Here is a 6265-nt window from a genome sequence, read left to right on the forward strand (position 1 = left end):
CTGGGGACTTTAGCAAAGCTTTGTCACAATCTGAAAAGGTTCACCCAGTTATGTGTCTGTGGCATTTATGTATCCGGTGGTAATACTGGAAAACAAAGTGCTTAGGGCCATGGCCAAGACTCATAAAAGTAGCTGTGTTCAAGAATCAACATACTTAACTAGGAGAATCAATAACACTATCTGAAATTCTAAGTTCCTATAGAAGCCAATCATTCTAAACTTCAAAGGATAAAGTGAGATGCCAAAACTGTTCAGAAGCAAAAAGCTACAAGTCCCGCTCATCTAATTAGAATTAATATTCATTGATATTTTGGAATTTATAGTATATTCTCTTCTTTTTATCCTATTTGATTTTCAGTTGCTTGGGGACAAGCAACAATTTAAGTTTGGTGTTGTGATGAGCGGATAATTTATACACTTTTTGGCATTGTTTTTAGGTAGTTTTTAATAGGTTCAAGCTACTTTTAGGGATGTTTTCATTAGTTTTTATGCTAAATTCATATTTCTGGACTTTACTATGAGTTTGTGTGTTTTTCTGTGATTTCAGGTATTTTCTGGCTGAAATTGGGGGACCCGAGCAAAACTCTGATAAAAGGCTGACAAAGGACTGCTGATGCTGTTGGAATCTGACCTCCTTGCACTCGAAATGGATTTTCTGGAGCTAAAGAACTCCAAATGGCACGCTCTTCACGGCGTTGGAAAGTAGACATCCATAGCTTTCCATCAATATATAATAGTTCATACTTTATTCGGGAATTGACGACGTAAACTGGCGCTCAACGCCAGTTCCATACTGCATTCTGGAGTCAAACGCCAGAAACACGTCACGAACCAGAGTTGAACGCCCAAAATACGTTACAACTTGGCGTTCAACTCCAAGATAAGCCTCAGCTCGTGTAACATTCAAGCTCAGCCCAAACATACACCAAGTGGGCCCCGGAAGTGGATTTATGCATCAATTACTTACTTCTGTAAACCCTAGCAGCTAGTTTATTATAAATAGGACTTTTTACTAGTATATTAGACATCTTTGAACGTTTAGTTCTTAGACCTTGGTGGCTGGCCTCTCGGCCATGCCTGAACCTTCATCACTTATGTATTTTCAACGGTGGAGTTTCTACACACCATAAATTAAGGGTGTGGAGCTCTGCTGTACCTCAAGTTTTAATGCAATTACTATTATTTTCTATTCAATTTGATTTATTCCTGTTCTAAGATACCATTCGTACTTCAACCTGATGGATGTGATGATCCGTGACACTCATCATCATCCATCTGTATGAATGCGTGCTTGACAACCACTTCCGTTCTACAAGCGAAAGCTAGAGTGCGTATCTCTTGGATTCCTTAATCAGAATCTTCGTGGTATAAGCTAGAATTGATGGCGGCATTCATGAGAATCTGGAAAGTCTAAACCTTGTCTGTGGTATTCCGAGTAGGATTCTGGGATTGAATGACTGTGACGAGCTTCAAACTCGCGATTGCTGGGCGTGATGACAAACGCAAAAGAATCAAGGGATTCTATTCCAACATGATCGAGAACCAACAGATGATTAGCCGTGCCGTGACAGAGCATTTGGACCTTTTTCACTGAGAGGATGGGATGTAGCCATTGACAACAGTGATTCCCTACATACAGCTTGCCATGGAAAGGAGTAAGAAGGATTGGATGGATGCAGTAGGAAAGCAGATATTCAAAAGGAATACAGCATCTCCATACACTTATCTAAAATTCCTACCAATGAAATTACATAAGTATTTCTATCCTTTATTAATAAATTAATTATCTCTTTATATTTTCGAAAACCCAATAATCAATTATTATCCGCCTGACTGAGATTTACAAGATGACCATAGCTTGCTTCATACCAACAATCTCTGTGGGATCGACCCTTACTCACGTAAGGTATTACTTGGACGACCCAGTACACTTGTTGGTTAGTTGAGCGAAGTTGTGAGGTTATATTTAGACCATGGTATTGAGCACCAAGTTATTTGGAGCCATTACTGGGGAATTAATTTCAAACAATAATTCAAGCATAAATCACAATTTTGTCCACCAGTGACAGACGCAAAAGAATCACTGGATTCTATTCCAACCTGATTGAGAACCGACAGATGTTTAGCCGTGCTGTGACAGAGCATTTGGACCATTTTCACTGAGAAGATGGGATGTAGCCATTGACAACGGTGATGCCCTACATACAGCTTGCCATAGAAATGAGTGATGAAAAACTGGAAGGAAGAAGTAGAAAAGCAGAGATTCAGAAGGAACACAGCACCTCCATACACCTATCTGAAATCCCAACCATTGAATTACATGAGTAACTTTATCTTTATTTTCTGTTTATTTTATTATCTTTATTTAAACCAATAATCTCTTAATCTAGTTAAATCCGCCTGACTGGGATTTACAAGATGACCATAGCTTACTTCATACCAATAATCTCTGTGGGATCGACCCTTACTCACGTAAGGTATTACTTGTACGACCCAGTACACTTGCTAGTTAGTTGCGCGGAGTTGTGACAAAGTGTGATTCACGTTTGAGAGCACCAAGCCTTTGGAGCCATTGTTGATGATCACAATTTTGTCCACCAAGTTTTTGGCGCCGTTGCTGGGGATTGTTCGAGTATGGACAACTAACGGTTCATGTTGTTGCTCAGATTAGGTAATTTTCTTTTTATTTTTCTTTTCAAAAAGTTTTCGAAAAAATATTTTTCAAAATTTTTCCCTTTGTTTTCGAAAATTTTTCAAAATTTTTTTTAGAATGAATTCTAGTGTTTCATGAAACATGTTTTAGCTTGACTGGCTATTAAGCCATGTCTAACTCATAGGATTTTGATTGAGGACTATGAATTCATTACTTCCTTTTTCTAAAATATGTTTTCGAAAAATTTAGTAAGAAAATCCAAAAAAATTAATAAAATAAAAAAAACCAAAAATATTTTGTGTTTCTTGTTTGAGTCTTGAGTTAATTTTTAAGTTTGGTGTCAATTGCATATTCATATTGTTCTTGCATTTTTTCGAAAAATTCATGCATTCATGGTGTTCTTCATGATCTTCAAGTTGTTCTTGGCAAGTCTTCTTTTTTGATCTTGATGTTTTCTTGTTTTGTGTTGTATGTTGTTTTTCATATGCATTTTTGCATTCATAGTGTCCATGCATTAAAGAATTCTAAGTTTGGTGTCTTACATGTTTTCTTTGCATCAAAAATTTTTCAAAAATATGTTCTTGATGTTCATCATGATCTTCAAAGTGTTCTTGGTGTTCATCTTAACATTCATAGTGTTCTTGCATGCATAATTGGTTTTGATCCAAAATTTTCATGTTTTGGGTCATAATTGTGTTTTTCTCTCTCATCATTAAAAATTCAAAAATAAAAAATATCTTTTCCTTAATTTTCTCATAATTTTTGAAAATTTGAGTTGACTTAGTAAAAAATTTTTAAAATTAGTTGTTTCTTACAAGTCAAGTCAAATTTTCAACTTTAAAAATCTTATCTTTTCAAAACTTTTTCAAAAAAATCAAATCTTTTTCATTTTTATCTTATTAATTTTGAAAATTTTAAAATTATTTTCAAAATCTTTTTCTTAATTTTATTTCAAATTTTTGAAATTACACTAACAATTAATATGATTGATTCAAAAATTTGAAGTTTGTTCATTTCTTGTTAAGAAAGGTTCAATCTTTAAATTCTAGAATCTTATCTTTTAGTTTCTTATTAGTTAAGTAATTAATTTTAATTTTAAAAATTAAATCTTTTTCAATCCTATCTTTTTATCATATCTTCTTATCTTATCTTTTTATCATATCTTTTTCAAAATTTTATCTTTTTCAAAAATTTGATTTCAAAATATCTTATCCAACTTCTTATCTTCTTATCTTTTCAAATTTGATTTTAATATCTTTTTCAACTAACTATTTGACTTTTTGTTTATTTCTTGTCTTTTTCAAAACCACCTAACTACTTTTTCCTCTTTAATTTTCAAAAATATCTCATCTCTTTTTCAAAAATTCTTTTTAATTGTTTTAAATTTTAATTTTAATTATATCTTATCTTTAATTTTCGAAAATCATTAACTACTTTTTCAAAATTATTTTCGAATTCTCCCTCTCTTCTCTTCTTCTATTTATTTATTTATTTACTAACACTTCTCTTCACCTCTCTTCATCTCCAATCACTGCCTCTATCCTCACCCTTGTGATTGGATTCTCCACTCTTATTCCTTTCTTCTTCTACTAATAATAAGGATCCTCTTTATCCAGATATAGAGGATTCCTCTTCCTTTTTCTTTTTCTATTCTCTTTCATATGAGCAGGAATAAGGAAAAAGGCATCTTTGTTGAAGCTGATCCAGAACCTGAAAGGACTCTGAAAAGGAAACTAAGAGAAGCTAAATTACAACAATCCAGAGGTAACCTTTCTGAAATTTTCGAACAAGAGAAGGAGATGGCAGCCGAACCCAACAACAATAATGCAAGGAGGATGCTTGGTGATTTCACTAAACCAACGACCAAGTTTGATGGAAGAAACATCTCAATTCCTACCATTGGAGCAAACAATTTTGAGCTGAAACCTCAATTAGTTGCTTTGATGCAACAGAACTGCAAGTTTCATGGACTTCCATCTGAAGATCCTTATCAGTTTTTAACTGAGTTCTTGCAGATTTGTGAGACTGTTAAGACAAATGGAGTAGATCCTAAAGTCTACAGGCTCATGCTTTTCCCTTTTGCTGTAAGAGACAAAGCTAGAACATGGTTGGACTCACAACCTAAAGATAGCTTGGACTCCTGGGATAAGCTGGTCACGGACTTCTTGGATAAATTCTTTCCTCTTCAAAAGTTGAGCAAGCTTAGAGTGGATGTTCAGACCTTCAAGCAAAAAGATGGTGAATCCCTCTATGAAGCTTGGGAAAGATACAAGCAGATGACCAAAAAGTGTCCTTCTAACATGTTTTCAGAATGGACCATATTAGATATATTCTATTATGGTCTATCTGAGTTTTCCAAAATGTCATTGGACCATTCTGCAGGTGGATCCATTCACTTAAAGAAAACGCCTGCAGAAGCTCAAGAACTTATTGACATGGTTGCAAATAACCAATTCATGTACACTTCTGAGAGGAATTTCGTGAATAATGGGACGCCTCAGAGGAAGGGAGTTCTTGAAATTGATGCTCTAAATGCCATATTGGCTCAGAACAAAGTGTTGACTCAGCAAGTCAACATGATTTCTCAAAGTCTGAATGGATGGCAAAATGCATCCAACAGTACTAAAGAGGCAGCTTCTGAAGAAGCTTATGATCCTGAGAACCCTGCAATAGCAGAGGTAAATTACATGGGTGAACCTTATGGAAACGCCTATAATTCATCATGGAGAAATCATCCAAATTTCTCATGGAAGGATCAACAAAAGCCTCAACAAGGCTTTAATAATGGTGGAAGAAATAGGCTAAGCAATAACAAGCCTTTTCCATCATCTTCTCAGCAACAGACAGAGAATTCTGAGCAGAGCCCCTCTAATTTAGCAAATTTAGTCTCTGATCTGTCTAAGGCCACTTTAAGTTTCATGAGTGAAACAAGGTCCTCCATCAGAAATTTAGAGGCACAAGTGGGCCAGCTGAGTATGCAATTCACTGAAACTCCTCCCAGTATTCTCCCAAGCAATACAGAAGAAAATCCAAAAGGAGAGTGCAAGGCCATTGATGTAATCAATATGGCCAAATGCACAAGGGAGGAGAAGGACGAAAATCCTAGTGAGAAAGACCTCCTGGGACGTCTCTCAAACAAGAAGGAGTTCCCTATTGAGGACCTAAAGGAATCTGAGACTCATATAGAGACCATAGAGATTCCACTAAATCTCCTTCTTCCATTCATGAGCTCTGAAGACTATTCTTCCTCAGAAGAGGATGAAGATGTGACTGGAGAGCAAGTTGCTCAATATCCAGGAGCCATCATGAAGCTGAATGCCAAGTTGTTTGGTAATGAGACTTGGGAAGGTGAACCTCCCTTGCTCATTAGTGAACTAGATACATGGGTTCAGAAAACTTTACCTCAATAGAGATAAGATCCTGGTAAATTCTTAATACCCTGTACCATAGGCACCATGACCTTTAACAAGGCTCTGTGTGACCTGGGGTCAGGCATAAATCTTATGCCACTCTCTGCAATGGAGAAACTGGGGATTATTGAGGTACAGCCTGCCTTATTCTCATTACAATTGGCAGACAAGTCAATAAGACAAGCTTATGGATTAGTAGAGG

General features: G+C 35.7%; 1 non-coding gene across 1 annotated transcript; it reads right to left on the reverse strand.

The window, feature by feature from the left end:
- Window positions 1-4851: 4851 nt before the first annotated feature.
- LOC130952796 (small nucleolar RNA R71) lies at window positions 4852-4955 on the reverse strand. Its single transcript, XR_009074972.1, has one exon. It is a non-coding gene; the product is annotated as a small nucleolar RNA R71 (small nucleolar RNA).
- Between the last annotated feature and the right edge of the window lie 1310 nt (window positions 4956-6265).

This window comes from Arachis stenosperma, chromosome 9 (genome assembly GCF_014773155.1).
Source record: "Arachis stenosperma cultivar V10309 chromosome 9, arast.V10309.gnm1.PFL2, whole genome shotgun sequence".
Taxonomy (NCBI): domain Eukaryota; kingdom Viridiplantae; phylum Streptophyta; class Magnoliopsida; order Fabales; family Fabaceae; genus Arachis; species Arachis stenosperma.